Source organism: Labrus bergylta, chromosome 7 (genome assembly GCF_963930695.1).
Source record: "Labrus bergylta chromosome 7, fLabBer1.1, whole genome shotgun sequence".
NCBI lineage: Eukaryota > Metazoa > Chordata > Actinopteri > Labriformes > Labridae > Labrus > Labrus bergylta.
Window position 1 is genome coordinate 21,749,453 of NC_089201.1, and position 20,428 is coordinate 21,769,880.

At 42.6% G+C, this 20,428-nt stretch overlaps 1 protein-coding gene across 1 annotated transcript in view; it reads left to right on the plus strand.

Annotated features, from left to right (window-relative positions):
* The window catches only part of plxnb2b (plexin b2b), a 130,099-nt gene that overhangs the window by 46,663 nt on the left and 63,008 nt on the right, over positions 1–20,428 (plus strand). The gene's annotated exons all lie outside the window — the stretch shown is intronic.

A 20,428-nucleotide genomic window follows, 5' to 3' on the forward strand; every position in this document is an offset into this window, starting at 1 on the left:
GATTATTTCTTATTTATGATCTCCCGCCCAGTTGCTGGTTGTACACCTCACAAATGATGCAATGTGAAATAAAAGTTGATGTTTTCTGCACAGTCTTATTGTTGGGTTTCAACACTCCTACTGGTCTCTTAATCCGTGTGCATGAAATATCAATATGTTTTATTGATTAATTTTTGTCCAAATCTTGGGAACAAATTACCCCTAAAACCATCTTGTGTTTTGATTTTCACTCTCGGGTCGAGCCACCAGTGGAATAAAAGTGCTTTAAAGTGAGGTCATTTAATCTCTCGGGTGACAAACGTCTATCAATGTTGACTACCAAGTTTGTAAAAAAAAATGAGATGACTCATATATGAGAGAAGAGAGTAAAAAAACATCCCCTGGGATTCATAAAGTATTTCTGATTGAAGTAAAAAAAAAAAAAAAATGTTGTTGCATTTTTTTGTTGCCCTTGATTGAAGTGCAATTAACACAGCGCTGTGTAGTGGTTTGGAAGCAGAGCTGTAGATGGTTCTCTTCGGTCATCTCAAACATTAGCTCCTCATGTTTATGAAAACCTGTTTCTCACAGTTGCCATTAACAACAAAATGATGGTATTAACACCTTGGCAGAAAGGGGTCATTCAAATATAATTCCTGAACAGTAATTATTCAAACATATTCTGAGATGTTATAAAATGCATCTATGATAATATATCCTTTGATTATTAACAAGATCTGTTTAAATTGGTCGAATGTTGGTCCGATCTGGCACTTCAGCTATCTCAATTTGGCCCTTGGATCAATTAGCATCACAGAAATTATTTTACTATATAACTTGAATGTGGTTTTTAAGCTGAACTTAAGGAGAGTAAAGGTGGTTGATATGTTTGAAGGATAACACAGTACTGCATTCAAAAACAAACTTCTAATTAACGTGTGTTTGGACTGTGTTCGTTTTATTATAGGGACATTTGGCAAATTTTTAAGTCATGTCTGTGTTTAAGCAGAAGGACTTGAAAGAACTCTGTCAAAATGAATATTAAAATATCTTCTGCACATTATTTTAAAACATATCAACAGAAACCTAATTCTTTTAGCATTATAGATCAGAAATGAAATGCAAATGTCCAGCTGCTTGAAACTTCTTTTTTTTTTATGTAGACCTTCAAAAAGGGTAATTGAATAAGCCTGGTGTAACCACTGTTTATTTTCCATGAGAGAGCAGTCGTGTTGCTCTGACATTAGAAGTACATACATCACGCCCTGCAGTGTGCTCGCACTCGATTCGGATCCTGAGCTGTGACATCTGTGGGCATGACCGGGTGCACCGATCCCATGATGTGATTGCGGTGACACTCTGTATGTGACGTTATGAAATTAATGTGCCTGCAATCGATATCGGACAACTCTGAAGCAGCTCAATTTTACACTTGCTGCAGGGAACAGATGGTACCGGCTGATAATGTTGCTGGAGGTGGATCCATGGCAGAGGAGATACAGAGAGGGCAGAGCAGATCCTCCGGAGCACAGGAAAAAGGAGAAAAGAGGTTAAGGCTCCGTGTTAATGCTTATTCACCAAACCTGCATGGGTGAATAATTCCCTAATCAGATTTATGTTATGAATAGTTAATAGCACATCAGCTCTGACTGCCTACACATGCAACACATGACCCACTCCAAGCCCTAGATTCATTTAAACACAAACAGCAGCTGCAAGGTTGCCTTGTGGAACGATCTCTTGTGCTGCTATCTTTTACATCAATGCTTTATGTAGCTGCAGGGCAACACATTTGTGTTCCCACTGTGTTTGAAGGAAAAACATTCCAGTGGCACTCAAATATTAAAATACACCCACAGGCAGACTAATGGCTCTGCAGTCAAATGTTTGACATTGTATTTCTACTGTCTTACTGTAGATGTTGAGGGTACCCGTTGGAGAACTTCCGGGGTGAAGGATCCTGTCTGGTTGATAATTGATTGCCTGGACATTGTCTAGATAGGACCTGGTATCTATGTGAAAATAGGATTCTGTCTACAACTCGTAAACCTCTCAGTCATGTCAGGTGGAATCTCCTCAAACGACATGTCCTGAGGGAACTGGTGAATGAGACAGGCGCCCCTGTGTTGAAAAGCATGTTATTGGAGCCCATTCCTGCTCTGGGATTCCTTTTGGGCCCCTGTGATTACGGCGCCTCAGCCAGGCCGTGTTTGTGTGCATGCAAGTCCCTGTGGATGTGTGTAATTCTGTATGTGTGTCAGAATATATGTGCTCCAGCAAGTTTGGCATCTGTATGCTGTTACTCTCATGACTTGCTTAGAGCAGTAAAGCAAGGCTGAGAGAAGGATCTGAATTCTTAAACAAGTCTGGGCACATCTGGTTGTGATTGGCAGGAGTAAAAAGGCTCCTTGTGTTCTGGGAACTGGCAGCAATAGTCTGACCCAACCCAGTTTAACCCAGCCCAGTCCGGTACAGTACAGCACCAGCCAAAACAGAGTGGGAAAAAAAACACACCAAGAGAGGGACTGCCCGGCTGCACCCAGCCCTACTTATCCTGACTCTTGGCCATTTATTTTAATCCCACAGCAAGGCCCCTGGCAGCTTTTTTCCCCCTCATAAACACAGTTCAGATCTCTAACATTTCTTCCATTTCAATATAAAAAAGTCCAGGGCTGCCATGAGCCAGGTAGACCCACAGCTCCATTACTTTTGGCGGCAACACTTGTGCCTCGGATAATGGTGCCCCCGGGGCTGAGTGTGCGCCTGAATGTCTGTTTGCTCATCTTGCCACCTTGGTCGAAGTTGGAGGAGGGAAAATTGCTGCAGGCAGGCGATCTATTGAAAGGCATTTCATGGCGGGTGCTAAACAGGTTATTCCTCCATCTGTTTTATTTTGGAGATAAAGGTGGAGAGGGCTTGTCGTCGTTTGTGCGTAAAGGATGGCACAGTGCAGATTGAGCCCGACAGAAAGGACCACTCCTCCCCCTTTCAACCAAGCGTAACCAATACTGCTGGCAATTAAAAAGTGATGCCAGCGTTTACAGCAGGTGCCTGGAGCCATTGTTTGCCCTGCCTACTCTCATGGCGTTCATTATTTGGGCTGTCGTTTTCACCTGTGGCACGTCAATGTGCTTGCTGGTTTAGGCGATAGTCTGGCTGGATTCTCCCTGAAGGCTGGAGCTGAAAACGAGCTCTGTCACCTCAGAGAGTCCAGCTCTAATTCAAATGGAGCGTGTGCGTTTAGCCTTCTGAACCTGCAGCCCTCTGCCTAGACATGGAGACAGTTAAACTCCAGCTCCATGCTACAAAGAGAATATCGCGGCTGCTGTTTTTGTGCTGCAGGGACTATTTGCCATCCTTATTAAGCAGGCTGACTGGTGACTGGGCAACAAGCCTGGCTGCATTGCTATTCTCTTTGTACGTGACATGGCTCATTTTTTCGGGTGTGCATGTGTGCCTGTGTGTGTGTGTGTGTGTGTGTGTGAAAGCAGGCAGGACGCCCAAGGCAGAGCACTGACGCCAGAGCACTACTGGTGTTTCCACACATGCCACAGATGCAGTGACCCTCACCAACATAATGACTACAGGGTTAATACCCCAGGAGTGGCCTTGATGCTCAAAAGGAAGAGATGAGAAGAAGTGTGGTGAGGAGGGCAGGCCACTGCTAAACAATGTGCAGCTGCTCTTATTTTTCCATGTAACACAGTCTGATCTGTTTCTACCCCATCTTTTTTGATGGGATTTTACAAGCTTCCAATAATCCACTGGCATTACGAGCAGCATGTATCTGTGTCCCTATTGCTGTTTCTCTGTTTCTCATTCTCATGGATTTCTAAAGCTAAAAATAATTTCACCAGAAATGGGTAAAAAAGCTGCGAGGGAGGGGGGCTTTTTTTTCTCTTTTTTTTTATCCCTAAATTGTGGCTGAAATGTTTGAGGGAGAGTTTTGCTGGCACTGAGCAAGAAGTGGAATTACACAGTGAAAATCTCGTACTCTATCTAAGACGAGGCTGAAATGCCCATTTACCCGGCGCATTAAGTGATTGGCGGGGCAGCATTTAAAGTAGGATTGTACATGGCGAGCACATGAGAAATCATCCATTTGCATGACATTTTCCTCCTGAAGTAGAAAGACGTTAAGTGCAGTTACCGATTTTCCTCCAGACACTGTTGGGGAAATTGTTCTCATAAATAATATTTTCACATGAAACCACATATACGGCGTATACAGGAATGTCCCTGAATAATACCTCCAAGGCCTGTTCGCCCTTCTTGTCTTAGTGTATTTACTTTCCATAGCTGAAAATCATTAGTGCTGCATGGCTTTTGCAAAAGCATGTCCATTAGTATTCAAAGTGCATGGTAATGAGATGGAAAAGTATATATGGGATGCAGTGTGAAAAAACTCTGTTGGATTTGGAATCTTTGATTTTCAGCCACTCCCTCCAAATCCCATTTCCTATCAGCGGCGGCTGCAGCTTGTGTTTCTGATGTGTGTTTGTGTTGTAAATTGATGAGAGAGCTGCCAGTTCGACCGTTATCTGGAGGCAGAAAGAGAGAGAGAGAGAGAAAGTACATGTGCACATGTGAGCATGAGAGCGATGGCCGTGCTCCCCCGTTGTTACATAATGATGAGATATTGAGTGTGTGACCCGGTACCACTTTATCTCGCCCTCCACAGATTGCATTCTATAATCTAATGAGACAGATTTTCTTTAATGGAAATCCTGGACAGGGTCACGATTGTCATGATAAAACTTAAGGTCACATTATACAAGGCTGGCCCGCATACATGCGTAATAAGCGAGCATACTGCAATCATAAGTCTCATCATATTACTTCTCTCTCAATGAGACAAGCTGAAATTATTGGTGCTGACAGCTGCAGTGCAATGACAAAAACTTTTTGGCTTTGTAATTGCCAATAAACTAGAACATTATGAAAGTGTAGGGGACACAGAGGCACAAACAAGCACAAGATGCAGAAAGAGGTGCATGTAGCTGCTTTAATGTAAGACTCCTTTATTAAAATTGGTCATACAAATGAGGTTGGCACAATTTTAAGCACAGTCTGTCTATTAGCGCTTGAAACATGGGCTTTGAGTCATTTAAACTTCACAGAGAAATACCAAGCTGTACACAGGTGTTCAGAGTCAGAAGCAACATAATGGATATTTTTACCAACCTTTAGTTTTCTGCAACTGCTTGGAGATTAAAAGCGTTATTGGCATAAGACGGTCTTGGACATTTGGGCTATGTCTTCCCTAGTTTTTGCACCACTTGAGATTTCCCATTCCCCCAAAAAATTCTAGATGAAAGATTAAGCTAATATACAGTCTCTCCCAAAATCCTCATCTTCTAGTAATATTTGCATGAATATTCTGAAAAAACATTAAAATGGCCTGTTAGGAGGGAACCTTTTTTTGAGTTGAGCTTTTATGTTTTAATGCATTGTTTGGAAGAGCAGCTCTGCTTCAATGTTCTAAATGTTTGAGGCTGTTTGACAATGAAAGAATGAAAGTGTCACTTTCCAGACGAACATGGTTAGCGAGGGGAGGCAAACAACAACATAAGTAAAGCAAATGTCAGCACAAACTGCTGCATCAGTTCAGAATAAATTCCTCTGATGGATCAACAGCGAGACGGAGATGCCGCGACAACAATACAATCAAGTGAAAAAGTCTTCCTGCGAGACTGTGAATCATCTTAATTGATGATCAACAGTATAAGCAGTGGGCTTTCATTATACCTGGATGAAACTAGAGACAAAGCATGTGAGAGCTGCAGCTGGAAAGAGACACGAAGAATGATTGTAGGGGAAGAATTACCATAGAAATTTCCCTTGCATTGCTTTTGTGCATTCACCATTGAACGGCTGCTTTTGGCTTCAGAGGATGAGAAAGTTTTGGTTTCAGTATCTAGAGTCAGAAGCCACATACACCCCCCCCCTCCCCCCCTCCCCAAAAACACACTTTCCTGTGTTGTTGTCTGTCTGACTAGCTGTCTCTCTTTTTCCCTCTGTATTCCCAATCTGTCCCAGCCTAACATGCCTCTACTTGCTGGAGGCTTTGTATGCCATGAGAGAACCCAGCTGCACAGATGTGTTGCCTGGCTTGCAGTTTGCAGCATTCGCCTGGAGCAGCCACCCCTCCAGGACCACCGGCCCTGATGAAGAGCTGCAGAGGCTCCATTTGGCAGCTTCTCATTCTATGTGGGGGCTGCTGTCCCCAGACATCACCCCCTCCCAATCCCACCACCTCTCTCTCATCCTGAGTGCTCCTTTTGACACAAGGGAAGCTGCCAGGAGGGGGAATCCATCATGGCTTTAGCCCAGGGCGCTACGTTTAACGTTAGCGCCCAAATGGAAAAACGTGCGCCGCACAACAAGAGTGTGGTGATGATGTAGGGACCTTCGCTTTCCCTGCACCGTCCATTGAAAAACTAGTAGAGGAGTACTCAGCCCACCCTTTCGTTCTGATTATCCATCACCCTGGAGCTTGTTGAAAAATCATTTACTGTATGGGAAAGGTGATTGACGACACAAAAACTCAGTCTGCATGCCTGTGTCATCAGTCCACCCCCACAGACATAATACTCTCCCTCAGAGGACAAATGCACACACACACACACACACACACACACACACACACACACACACACACACACACACACACACACACACACACACACAAAGATGCATTCCCCACACAATCTGAAATTGTTTCCAGAGATGTGACACTTAAAGTTCAAAAGAGGCCGGAGGGCTGTTGTAGGCAGAAAACATCACAGCTCTCAATAGTTAACACCCCTGGAGAAATGTTTCTCTTGTCACTCTTTGTCTGATTCCCTCTCAAGAATCCTCACCTAACACAGCGGAGAAAGTTGACCTGCTTGGTTCAGCACAGCGGCATCCATCAAAAGACACGAAATGAGACCAAAGCCAAAGATAAATGGTTTCCTTTTTACTTTATTTGGTGAAGTGAAAGCTGTAACGAACAGTGTTTGTGTATCTAATACTGAGGAGTGATTTAGGCTGAGTAAAAAAAAAAAAACCTGCTGGCTGCTGTAGTGGGGGGGCATGTAGTCTAATCTGACCTTGGCAGTAGACTTGAGTTTGCTGTAAATGTGCTGGAATGCTTATTGGTAGGTTTAGAAAATGTTATGCGGATTAAGTGGGAACTTCTGGAGAATCCTTTCTAATCCACCATTCCTCCTGATCAAAGGGAGCGAGATAGCTCAGAATTGAACTTACTTTTCTTCCACACTTTTCCTTATTTCCATCACAGCCACAGTGTTCTGTATATTCTTTCAAATGTGCACTTTGCCCCGGCCTTGTCTGATGGCTCGAATGTATCAACCTGAGAAAGTAAGATATGGGGAGAGAAATTGGACAGGGAATATCTTTTTGTGGGGAAGGTGCTTTCCCTTGGAGTGTAATTGGTTGGAATGGTGAATTTAAAGAACCCATGGTCGCCCATGTGTGGGGGGATAGAAATGTTCTAGGTCAATTGATTTCAAGACTTTCTACTGTATATTGCTCCCTCCCTTTGACGATGTCTCCTATATCACTCAGAACTGAAGTCCTCCACTTATTCGTCTCCTAAAGCACATACTGGAATTTACAAGAACTAAAATATGTTTCTGTCTAATCATTCTCAAAGGGATGGTAATTGGTGGTGGTCGTATGAGCTCCTAAGTTTCTGTTTAATAGAAGCTTGGCCTTTGTTAAGTTTTTAGACTGAATCTAAAATGAATGTTCAGAATATTCAATTGTTAGCTGAGAAGGCAATAATCATCTATTGGTATGGGAAAACTTTTTATACTTAAATATTGGAATATCTATTGGCTTAATAAAATGATACGAGCAAAGCATGAAGGGAATGTTATGTTAATAGTTATGGTAGGTGATGGAGCGAAAGAACTAAAGAACCGTCGACCAGTCGACTGAATTTTCTGTCCTGTGTGAGACAAAAAATTCAAGTCGTGTTTATATTGACATAACTTAAATCAAAACTAGAGGTGCACTGATTGACCAGCTGGGGACCAGAATCAGTTCATTTTTTCGGCTGGTGACAGGCTGGTCCTCTCAAAGACACCCAATTCTGGGCTGATCTCAGATTCACACACACAAGTTGACAGTTCTACACCATGTGCATAATGACGCAAAGATGCGACAGCTACACACATACAGTGCACTGTGTCCGCCTGCTCTGCCCCTCCGTCTCCAGCTTTCTCTGACAGACACACACTGTGTGCTGAAAAGCGATCTTATTATTTCTTTTTCGTCCTCTCCTTGTTAGATGTCTATTTATGCTGTTGTTAAAGAAGTGCAGCTGTTTGTATACAATGTTGGGTTCGATTGTTATTTTCGCAAGTAATTAATATCAAGTTTTCGCCTCATGTGACTCAGCTTCTGTAAAACAGACCAGATGTTAAAATGAATTAAACCTTGAGTTATGTTTAAAGTGATTTAATGACATAAACTTTGGGAGGAAAAATTATTAGTTTCTTCTCCACCATTGTTGTTGATCAAGTTTATATCAGAAGTCCCTCCTCTTCTGGATTTGTATTTGTTGATGTAGTAGAAGTGACATTGATCAACGCAGCAGTCTTCCAAAAGTTTATATATATATATTTTTCAAGAGCAGTGTTACTGCAGTCCCAAGGGATCTTTTTTTTTAATTATGACTTACAAAGGTGAGGAAGAGAATTTGTGGAAATCTATGCTACACTCAATTTTCTGGAACCAAATATCAAACAGGGTCCAAGAAAAAATACAAGAGAAAAACTATATCACCCTTTTTGAAGAGTATTGTGTCGCCAACCATCTGCTTGATTTGTTCAAAAAACAATTGGCATGTGTATTTTTACCGTGATGTTTTAGTAAGAGACCCCTGTCTTGGTGAATTGCATATGCAATTGTTCTCAAAAAGCCCAGACTCGCTTGTTGCAAACTTTGCTCTGTCACTGTCAGCGAGAGGACGAAAACAATAACAGTAGTATCTGTTGTGTACGAGAGAGAGAGGCCCTGCAGCCCACTCGCGGTGATCTGCTGTCTTCAATGTGATACGAGACACAAACACACGGCTTTATTGAGTCTGTGTAAAATCTCCCAAGAAGAGAGAGACACAAGTCAGTGCAATATTTGGTTAGAGGGGCTGGAAAGACAAGAGAAGTGTAGATGAAGGGATCTCTGAGACATGAAGATCGGTTTTATTTAATTAATAGCACCAGAGGGGTTTTGGAAAACTGAAGACTGTGTGACACCTGCAAGGTAGGAAGAGCTGCTTTGGAAATAAATGGTTGGAGTTGCATCAGTGCCTTGCTTCCTCCCTTTGATTTGATTTTAAAATTACAGGATATAAATCTCTCTCTCCCACAAAAATCGTCTCTGGTTCCCCGGGAACAACTCCTAATGCATTTTTCATGATGTGGACCTAATGACTGATATTTTACCTTAAAACACTACTCCCCTTTACGAGTCAGAGAAGACAGGAAGTAATTGATATGAATTTTAATTTGCAGATCCCATCCTCTTACCATGCATTTGAAGAGCTGAAGTGGAATGGTGTATGGAAGCTGTCATTGCCCTTTTCACTGCGATGATAGTATGTGTAGGTCTGCTGGACAATTTATATGCGCTATAAGAGAAATTTCCTCTTTGCTATCTGCACTCGCAGGTCAGCTGGAGCTTCCGTGCACCATATTAAACGATATGGAAGTAGACCACTGCAGAATAAGTGGGAGGCTTCTTTAAGCACCGTCTGTCTGGAGTGATTAGTTTGAAAAAGAGAAATCAGGGTGATGAGTATCATCTCATCTGTAAAACCTTAAACATTTTTCTCCCTCAAGCTGTGTTTACAAAAAGAGGGAAGATTAATTCCACCTCAGTCTTGTCTGTAAACTTCCAGTTTCTGACCTGAAATTTGTTTTGTTTTGCTCCTCTGAGGACAATTTTACTGGCTTTGCTCTTGCACTTTGAATAACATGAGGAGGCCCAGTATTAAGCCCTGTAGAGTTCCCAAAAAACACACAGCATACAATAAGCCCTTTCCTCTCTGATTGCTCTATCCACAAAGGTCCTCACACATTGCACATTGATTCCGCAGCTTTTTGTCTAAAAAATGGAAGGTAGGTGAACTTTTCCCCAGTTGTATCTCACACTATGTAAAAAGCATGGAAGTAAACTTGTCAGTCTTGTGTTATCTCAGCATTTCTGTTGCAGTAGCTCTCTCAGGCAGTCTTGACAGGATATTGATGGGCCTCTTCTCTCCAGTCTCCCTCTATACCCCCTTTTGCTAAACCATCATTCCCCCCTAAAACCATCTCACACCCCCTACCCCAGCCTGTACACTCAACCCTACTCTGCAGGACAAAGAGTTCAAACCCCTGAAGGAGGGGAGCTGTCTGCCTCACTGTCAACTGTCTTCCTCCCCCACTGGGACTGCAGAGTTCAGATGTTAGGAGGGGTGATTGAAAAATAAAACCAAAGTCAAACAGAGGGATGTGGTGCTTCTGTGTTTTAACATAAGTGAGTGGCTGTCATGCATTTTTGTTGGCATCAACACTTTTTCTTTGGGCTGCCTGGCGGAGAAGGATTGCTTGTCGCAGGGAAGAGATAGTTGTCAAGGCTGTGTTCTTGCTCGAGGATGGAGACTAGCAGGAGCCCCTCTGCCAGCCTGCTGCATTTCCAAATTATACAGGGAGGTTGGAGGTAGAAGGGGGGTGTCTGGTGAAGCAGCAACCCAAGCAGACTGGTTCCTGCAGATCTGAGCAGTGGAGTGGAAAAAAGGCACTTTTTCTTATCAAAGCTTCACTTCAGACAGCACTTAGCGACAAGTCATTTTTACAGAGGACCCCTTGGCCTGGGCAGGGGAAAGTGGTCACATCTATGTTCAGAGGGCAACAGAGTTAACAGGTTCTGTTGGGAGAAAAAGGAAGGCAGTACAGTCCATCAATGCTTGGATAAATGTCTTGGTTATCAGGTTTAACTAAGTGGGATTCTTATTCTTCTGCGACTGATGGGACATCTCTACCTTAATAACATAATGCAAATAGGATAAACAATATCAAGGCCTTGTAGACCAGAACATTGTGCCCTTGCTTTCTCATTCTTTCTTTTGCTCCTAAACAGTGAAATCCACTTTTTTGGGTTTGTAATTTCTCTATAAAGTCAATTTAGCTGACCTTGATCCCATTCTAAAGCATTTGATTAGACATTTTACCGTTTTTTCAGGAAAACAATAATACTGTCATCTAGACCCCCAAAAATCTGAACAAAATGTATATACAGTATACTGTATAACATAATATAACATACTGCATACAGCCTGCCCTGATGCTAATAGATAATTTCATGTTCTGATTTCATTTATCTTTATATACCCGCTACCTGTAAGGGGCCTGGGCTCACTTGGTCACATTCTTTGGTGAAACAATCAAATTTCATCACATTCACAATCAAACATTGAAATTGTTCAGTTGTTTTATTTTATATGCGATTTGATGGAGAGTCATAATTCAGATGAACTGGATTATTGTAGCTTTTCAGTGTTAAACTTTTAATACATATCCTTGTTGTGTTTCTCCGTGTGAATATTTAGTGTTAAAATAAAAATAACAAAAAACAGATTTACACTAAGGTTTGGGGGACTCTAAAAGTTAGCCCCTTTATTTTTGTGTGTGTTTGTACTTTGATCCAAAGCTAAATATTTTTGCATCTTACCACTCCCTATGATGGCACACTTCTCTTGCTGACCTCAGTGACTGTTCAGAACATGCATTGGTACATTTTGAGCCTAACCTTACAATAAGGGTGTAACACTGAGGGCCTGTTGGTGGCAAAACAAGCACTTTTAGTTGGCATAAACTGATCAGACAGTTGCATGGAAGGATTACATTGCAGCCTTTTTTTTGTGGCTGAGTACTTAGATCATCCACTGCATGAATCCCAAGAAGCTTTATACCAATTATTCATTCCCAGTAAAAAGAAAGGTCTAATGTTCAAAGATACCAGAATAACCCTTTTAGGGCACATTATTTTAGTGTTAGTGAGCACTAAGCGCTTGTGTTAAGATTACTGTGGAAGTAGGCTTGAATATGGGATAACTTATTTTGAAAAATAATAAGAATAATGAGACACACATCCCTCGATTCCCACATTGGAAAGTTAAGGGTTTGGGTTGGGGGGTTGTTCAAACACTGTTCATCAATCTGGCAAGCGCTTCATTGAAGCATGAAGCTTTTAATCTCCCTCAGCTTTTCTCTGATTCTCACTCATCTTTCCCCCTTTAGTTTTACATATTTCTGCCTCCCTATCCTGTCCTGTCTTATTCCCCAGCTTGCTTTGATGCTCTTCCTAATTTTTTTTTTATCTCTTTCTCTCTCTCCTCATTCCCTCGGGCCCCATCTGTCTGAACTCTGTCCATTTCCACTGCTGACCTCAGAAAGAGGGAAGTAAGAGGATTCCGCTCTCTACGGTGTCAAACAAAATCACTCTGCGGCCCTCTATAGGATAAAGAGCTTAGATATTAAACATATTACAGCTTTAAAAACACAGACACATAGGCCTACTGCATGGGATGTCCAGCCTGTGGCAATAAGCTTTTTTGATTTATATTTTCCTCAGTCGTCTCAATGTGACTCTCATCTGGAAAATAAAGAAGCTCATGTGTCTCTGTCACTGCAGTCCATCAGATCTTTTTTTTTTTTATTTATGAGGAAGCATAGCATTATAGAAAGAATTTTTAGAAATATCATATGAATAAATTTGGGTCTTGCAAATGTATGTCTGAGACGGCCTTCTCTGCCAAGAGGCTGATGTTTTTTTTTTTTTTTTTTTTTTTTTTAGCTGTTTGTTTTCCGATACAGCAGTTTAATGAAAAACTCAAAGACCAGACCAGTAATCCCTGACAACAGCCACGCAATCCCCGATTTGTGATGTTGAGCATGCTGCATTGTAAACAAATCCAGGCAGCATACCAAGGCTGCAAACATCGAAAAGATCTATTAAGCTGTGCAAGGTCATTGCCCTTGAGAACACAGATGTTTTTCGTCTCTTGTGCAAAACAACTGTCAACCCAAATGAAATGAATAAACGAGTAATTATTCTTCAGAAAATGAAGTTAACATTGATGGGCAAGGACTGTATTGACACTGGTGATTATCATGTCTTTGTATTTCCCTCGAAAGAAAAACTCAACGTCTCACTCGTGTCGAACCAGGGTTCTTGTACTTTCCATGCTGTCAAGAACTTATTGTAGCAGCTGAGGATTGGATTTAGCTGAAACAATTCGTCTCTGCCGCTCTGACCTTTTGGTGAACTGTGACTGGGTGAAGAAGCATTTCTCTACTAAGTGAGCAGCACAAATTATTTCCAGGGGCCAGGATGTCATTACTGGTTTAGCCTGATTGTTTTGTTTTGTTAATGTTCACCTCAGCCAAAGTAGCTCCCCTATATGTTAAAGCCTCAGAGTGCGTGTGTCTCGTAGGAGAAAACCCATTGTGTGTTTTAGCGGTCTGACACACTGACTCACTGAGAATGTGATACTACGAGGAATGACTGTGGTTCCCCCCCCCATCCCCCCCACCCCCCACATACACACTCTCAAGCTCAGTGTCTCTCCCTCCCTCTCTTACACATAACCAATCTCTCCGTTTTATTAATTTCCTCGGCTCTCATCATACGTCACCCCAGATCCTTCTTCCACTTTAATCCTGACACCCTTCCCCTTCCTCATTCAGCCTTTGTGATCAATGTTATTTATTGTGATAGAGATGAAGTCAGCCTAATCGACACAAACCACCCACCCAGAGCCGAACTCTTAAACGTGCCTGTCTCTATTAAGTGCCTCCTAATGAAAATTCAGTGTGTAAACTGATGAGCAGAGCGACGCAACAGCGAAAATGATGATGAGTTTTTTTTTCTTTTTTGGCATTGATTTGATCCAGAGGTGCACAGTTTTTGCGTATAACGTGTGTGCATACTAGTTATTGATTGGGAAATAAGAAAAACATGGGTGACGCTGGGTTGTTGTGCTGCAGAATTGCAACCTGTTTGTGTTCTGCAAACATAGATGATCTCTTGTTAGCATCACACAGCTTGCTTTCTTTTTACATGTTGTTTTCTCTCCTTGAAGTAAAAAAAAAAAAAAAACTCACAAGGGGTCGGCGAGAGAAGATTGTCACTCATGAGAAAGCTGGGTAGGTAGGATTTTAGGATTTCCCTGCCAGTTGGAAGCTTAGGACAGATGAGTTTCCCAGGAAGATTGGAGCACACTTGCACACAAACACACACACACACACACACACACACACACACACACACACACACACACAAAGATTACACTCAGACCACTCGAGCTGGCGGCTGACAGTGATTATAAACCTTGGGAATATCTCCCACGTGTGGCCTCACGCAGCCATCAACAGCTGCACGCTATTCGATCCAACCTCTACATCATTGGTCCACTATTTCCATGGTAACAATCAGTAGCTACACACCGCCCCCCCATCTCCACCACCACCACTTCATCCCTCCATCCAATCCCACCACTCAGATGCGACTTGTCAGGGACTATTTGGGCCTGTACACATGTGGATTGCCAGGCCATGAGCCCAGTATTGCTCCTGCAGAGGTACAATAGAACCAATCAAGAAAATGGACCAGCTCCACCAGATGCCACTTGTTATTAGCATTACCTTCTGGGCACTCCCATGTCCATCTGCTCCAGCTTCTTGTTTATTTGTACCTCTTTATGTCAGTGCATACCTCACCGACAAGTCCTCTCTCTGTCCCCCGATAAATATCTGAAAGATTCTCTCCAGGTGTTGTTTCTGGCTTGAGTCACGGCTTGAAAAAAATGCCACAAGGCTCCATTTGGCCCAAGCAAATTCCATGTTGCACTCTTGTTGCTTTTCATGACTGATGGGCATGTCTGTAGAGTACAGTAGACCTACATGGTTGTTAACAGCTAACAGGGGAACAAGCCGAGATGAAACGCTACATGCTCCGAAATGCCGTCTCCTTTTCGACTCCGCTGTAGTGCTGCCCCAGGAGACTGTTATGTGATGTCTAAAATGGGGTGAATTCGCACCAGGGAGGCGGGGGGCAAAAAGCTCCCTGTGCCGAATGATAAAGTTTTCGGGAGGACCTGCGATAGATGTGGAAGTTACCAGGATCTTGTTCATCCCGCTGCTGAGGGGAAGGAGCTTTTCTTTGGGGGATTTCGAGAAGCCTTTGATGTGGTTGTATTTCCAAAGTGGAGGATCTGCTGTTTCTGGTTCACCCATGTTGTTCATGCTGTCATTAGGGAAATCATTTGTAGATGTTCTCGAATAAATTTAGCTCTAAGCTCCCTTGTCAGATGTTTTTTGCTAGGCTATGTCTCTCCCCCGGGGGCCTGCTTAACAATTAGTTAATGCAAGAGCAGCAAGCAGTATACTTCTCCATTTAATATATCATCAATAAAGCTACCCTTCCTTACTGGAAAAGCTGCATTAGTGCCATCTCTCCCGTACTTTATTAAGTCTTCTTGTATTGTTATTTTATGTGAATCAGCTAGTGGATCCGACTCTGAAGACTGCACCGAGATAATCCACTAACTGTTGCACGAATGCCTCAGTAATGAGCTCTGTTGTTTAGTCTTTATCGTTGCGCAAATAATTTTTCCACTTTAGTGATTGCCATCAGGGAGAAGGACAAAGAGATGGAGACTCTGACAAGTGAGGCAGCCGCTCGCTTTGGCACTCATACGAGAAACGGTGTTTAATTAGTTGAAAGATAGCAGAGGTGATCATGACATCAGCAAGTTGGGAAGTTAAGTCTTTTCTTCCCTCTGTTATTTGATGAATACTGTAAAGAACAAAGAAGCGCACATTTCCCTCGTCTGACTGTACCATCCTTTTGATTCGGGTCTAATTGGGTGCACGTTAGCCTCTGGTACAACAGATACAACTAATTAGGCTCTTGTGCGTGTAATTAAAACGATGTACCGTGGCCAAGCTTCCAGCAGGGTATGTGTTTAACAAAAGCAATTAGGAAATTTATCACCTGGAAAGATCCTTTATCCATTTTTTTTTTCCCCGTTCCGTTTCTGTTTGTTTTTGAACGACAAAGGCGAGTCTGTCCTTTTTGCCGGTGTGTTCTGCATCTGGGAGGAGACTCGTCGTTGGTGCTGGAGCTGTGGAGAATGAGGTTTGATCCTGGGAGGCTTGCACTTATCAAGAGTGTTGTGATACGGCCGGCTCAGTAACCTCCTCGGAGATTCCCCTTTCCCTTTTCCCTCACTCTCTTTATATTATCCACTCCTCCCTTATTCCCTCCCTCGCCATTAAGCCCCGTATTAAAGATTCATATGGCACCTACAGTGCAGTCAGAGTACCCTGCTGTTCCCCTCTTCCTCCTTGTTCATAATGCCCTCTACCTTCTCCCCTCACCCATCACCCACTCCCCTCGCGTATCAGTGAATTCCCACTAATAAGGATACTTAGAGTAAATCCTCCCAACTCCTCTTTCCAAGGCGGATTAGCGTTCTCACCCTTGGCGACGACAACAATTGGCTGAGAGGGGCAAAACAAAAGGCCTCCTTGTTGCTGTTTTGGATCCTGGAGCTTGTTTTCCGTCTTTCTCCCTATCATTCCCTCTTTTTTTCCCCTCCGCGGTTACTCATCCCCTCTGTCTACTTTACTTAAGACGCTTCTCTTTTCTCCGCATCTTCAACACTTTCTCTCTGCCTTGAGTGTTCATTTCTCATTACCAGATATGCTATTTATGCACATAAGTACCTCTGACCACTCATGGGTTTGTTTTCCAGTTTTAAGTATGGAAGCTAATGCTGTCCTTCAGATTGAACTTAATCTAGCAATTTTTAGTTGTAAATTAGCTGAAGCAGATGCAAGTTCCATTAGGACAAAATATCATTCCCGATTGCTTTCCTCATGTATCGCTCGCAAAAAATAAAAAAACTAAAAGCAGCAACAACAAAGTTCATATTAATGATGAATATAGACGACGCAGGCGTTTATCCCTCCGCTGTCTCAACTCACTCTATCACACGTAGAAATGAGGCAGCACACAGTAGCCCCACCGGAGTCTTCTCGCAATTAGGCAAGTGCCAGAAAAACACATTAATCTAGCTATTATATCTAGCCCTGTTAATTTATAGTTGGGTTGGAGAAGCTCACTCATTAATTGGCTGTGTTGGATGACACACAGCGAAATTACATTTGCATAGATCATTTTTAAATTGCCACCCAACATCCAGCTGGGAGCCATGCAGAGAATAAACCCCTTTTGGTTTTAAGTGTTTGCTTGTTTGACAGCGGCTTATTGATGAGAGGGAGCAGGCATGGAGAAAAGGTGTCTGGGAAAAGTCGGCGGGAGCTTCAGGGCGTTTTAAGCGGTAGCCATCTCGCCCACGTCTCCATACAAGCGAAGAAATTGGCTTTAGTCAGCAGACCAGGACGGAGATGGTGAGTGGCGGTGGAGGGGAGCAGAGGTGGTGGGTGGCAGGACAGGCACCCAAGCAGGAGAGGAGGGGAGAGTCAATTCCAAAAGGACTCTTGAGTTTCATTCCAAAAATTGAATCGTCAATTTCCATTCAGCCGACCACTCTGCAGGATTGGAAATGAATGAGTGTCAAGGCGTTGGTTGTCCTGGAAATAGAGGTTAGGCTCGGAGGAAAATTCAACAGTGACAGCGTGGGAGGGCCGAGAGGGAGGAGTGGATAAGTGGTAGAGGGGAAAGAAAGGTGGACCGGAATCAAAAGTGAAATTGAACACAGGGCTTGACCTTGGCGTGCTCCGTTTTTGTGATTGCCCGGGCGATAATTCCTCTGCGCAGACTGGCAGCTTTGGTGTGACCGAGTCTTGGAGACGGGATGGCTGTAATTATCTGCAGAAGGCTCAGGAGATAAAGAGACAGAAGCATAGACTTGGCTTGCAGACCCTATCTCAGATTCAAACGTAAAGCTTGTCATGTCGGCAGCATGTGAGTGTGTGTTGGAAAGGTGTCCACTTTTTTTTTTTTTTACAGGAGAGAATGAATGCGTCTGCATTAACCACCTGCCAACATAGATACACACTTTGATGTTTGGCCTCGGTGACCCCGCCACATCTGACGTCTGGATGTGACAGAATGTCAGCGCACTCACCTGACATAAAAGACACAGAGGCACCTTTAGAGACAAGGTGCAGATGCTATCTCTGACACGCCTCAGCTACGCCACACGACTAGCCCCTGATGCCATCATGCTGCTTATCAGACCATCTGCAACCTGATTAAAGCAGCTTATTTTTAGGTGGTGGTGGGGCTAATTCCCTCTGACCTTTGTGCATCTGCTTTTGATTAGAAACGGTGATCACATGAGGGCTAAGCAATTAATCAAAAAACGTAATCAAAATGAAACATAATCCTCGCCATTCATCAGGTGAGAAGTACAGGCGTAGATATGCATCACATCACACTTTTAATCTTTTTCACCTGTGGTTGAAGATGTACACAAGTTGTGTGAATTCATAAGAAGAATAAATAAAAATTCAGCTCAAAGGCATAGTACATGCATCAATCAGTCATTATTTGTATAGCGCCAATTCATAACAACTGTTATCCCAAGATGCATTACAAAAGAGTATGTGGGATAACGATGGTGGTGGCTGGGCGTCGGGCAGTGGTAAATGGATTTGAGCTTATATAGCGCTTTTCTAGTCTTCCGACTACTCTAAGCGCTTTTACACTGCATGTCACGCTTACCCATTCACACACACTGATGGTAGTGGTCGCTATGTAGTATCGTCCATCAGAGGTAACTAATCCCATTCATACACCGCCACAGAAGCAGCGGGAGCAATTTGGGGTTAAGTGTCTTGCCCAAGGACACATCGGACATGTTGCCCAGCTGGGGATCAATCACCTCGCTGAAGGTTGGGGGAGCTCCATATACTCGAGAGCCTGGCTTCTGCTGCCGGGACAAGGCCTGCTCAAAAACCCTTAAAACAACCAATTCTCAAGATTATTCTATAACCAGCTCTCCCTGCTGAGTGACAGCTGCCCCGTATATGTTTTTTTATTATCATTACTGGTATATTAAGGTCAAGGGTCAGTGATTTATAGACTATAGATTGTGACTATAGTTACTTTCTGAAATGTTACGCTACCATTTGCATACCAGTCTGTATAAAGAGCTGACTTTTATTTTTTAAATGCCATTGTTCAATGGTTTGAAAAATATTATGAACAAAATGACAGATCCAAAATCCATTGAACAGTAAAAGTTTTGATACCGAGCCAGGGGTATAACATATGTATACCCATTCTCTTTCTCTATTTCTCTCTTTCTCTCTCTCTCTCTCTCTCTCTCTCTCTCTCTCTCTCTCCCTCTCTATCTCTCTATCTTTCTCTTTCTCTTTCTCTCTCTCTCTGTGACTGTGTGAAATGGCTCCTGCCAATTAAACGTCTCACTTATACGTACAGTCCGTTTTTAGGTAGTGTTAGTGGTTGGTCTGTGTGTGTGTCTACGTGCTGCTCATGCCAATAGACATCTTTCAACAATCAGTGCAGCTCCAGCTCTCCCACCAGCCACCAGGGGAAAACAGCAATCATGGCCCGGAGAAAAGGCTGCAGTCTGGCGTGAACTGGAACTCTGTCATTTATTTTCAAATTTACCAACACTGTTCATTTTTGCCTGCCTGCGTGTGTGTGTGTGTGAGTGTGTGTGTGTGTGTATGTATGTGTGTGTTTGTCAGAGAGATTAAGAGAATGAAGATCTGAAGTTCCGCATGGGTCCATCTAGTTGTCAAAATTGATCAGCAACCATTCAGATTCCATTTAAGCATTCTCTTGATTCAGTTCCTCAAATGTGACAGTTTTTCCACTTTTCAGTCGTGTTATATGATTAAATATTTAACATTTATGAGGGTTGGATTGTGGCTGAGTAAAACAGGCAATTTGAAGACATAATTTGGGGCTCTGAAATTTTGATGACTCATTTTTTGCTGTTTTTTTTTATTTTTTTTATCAAATTTCACATAAAGACAGCTAATTGCCTAATCAAGAAAAAAATCAGGGGATTAAGAGATTAAGAGATTATGGAAATGGTGATTAGTTGCAGCCCCACTATCAAGTATTCAGGCGATGCAGTGAAGGGGTTGGAAAAGTAATGTACAATTTTTATTATATTTTATGGGATAACTATATTTGCAGTTTCTCAGAGCCCCTGGTAGTGTCTTTACATTGCGGCTTTGTCAGACCAAAATTACAAAGCTGTTCAATGATATTACACAAAGAACAAACAGCAAATCTCACATTTGAGAAAGAAGAATCAGAAAAAGGCTAAACCCTTTTTGTAATTCACAAGTGACTTAAATGTTTCATTGATAATACAATCTCTCATTTTTCTTTTTAATAAAGTCCATTTATATTGGCCAAAATGTATTTACAGTCTGTACAACAT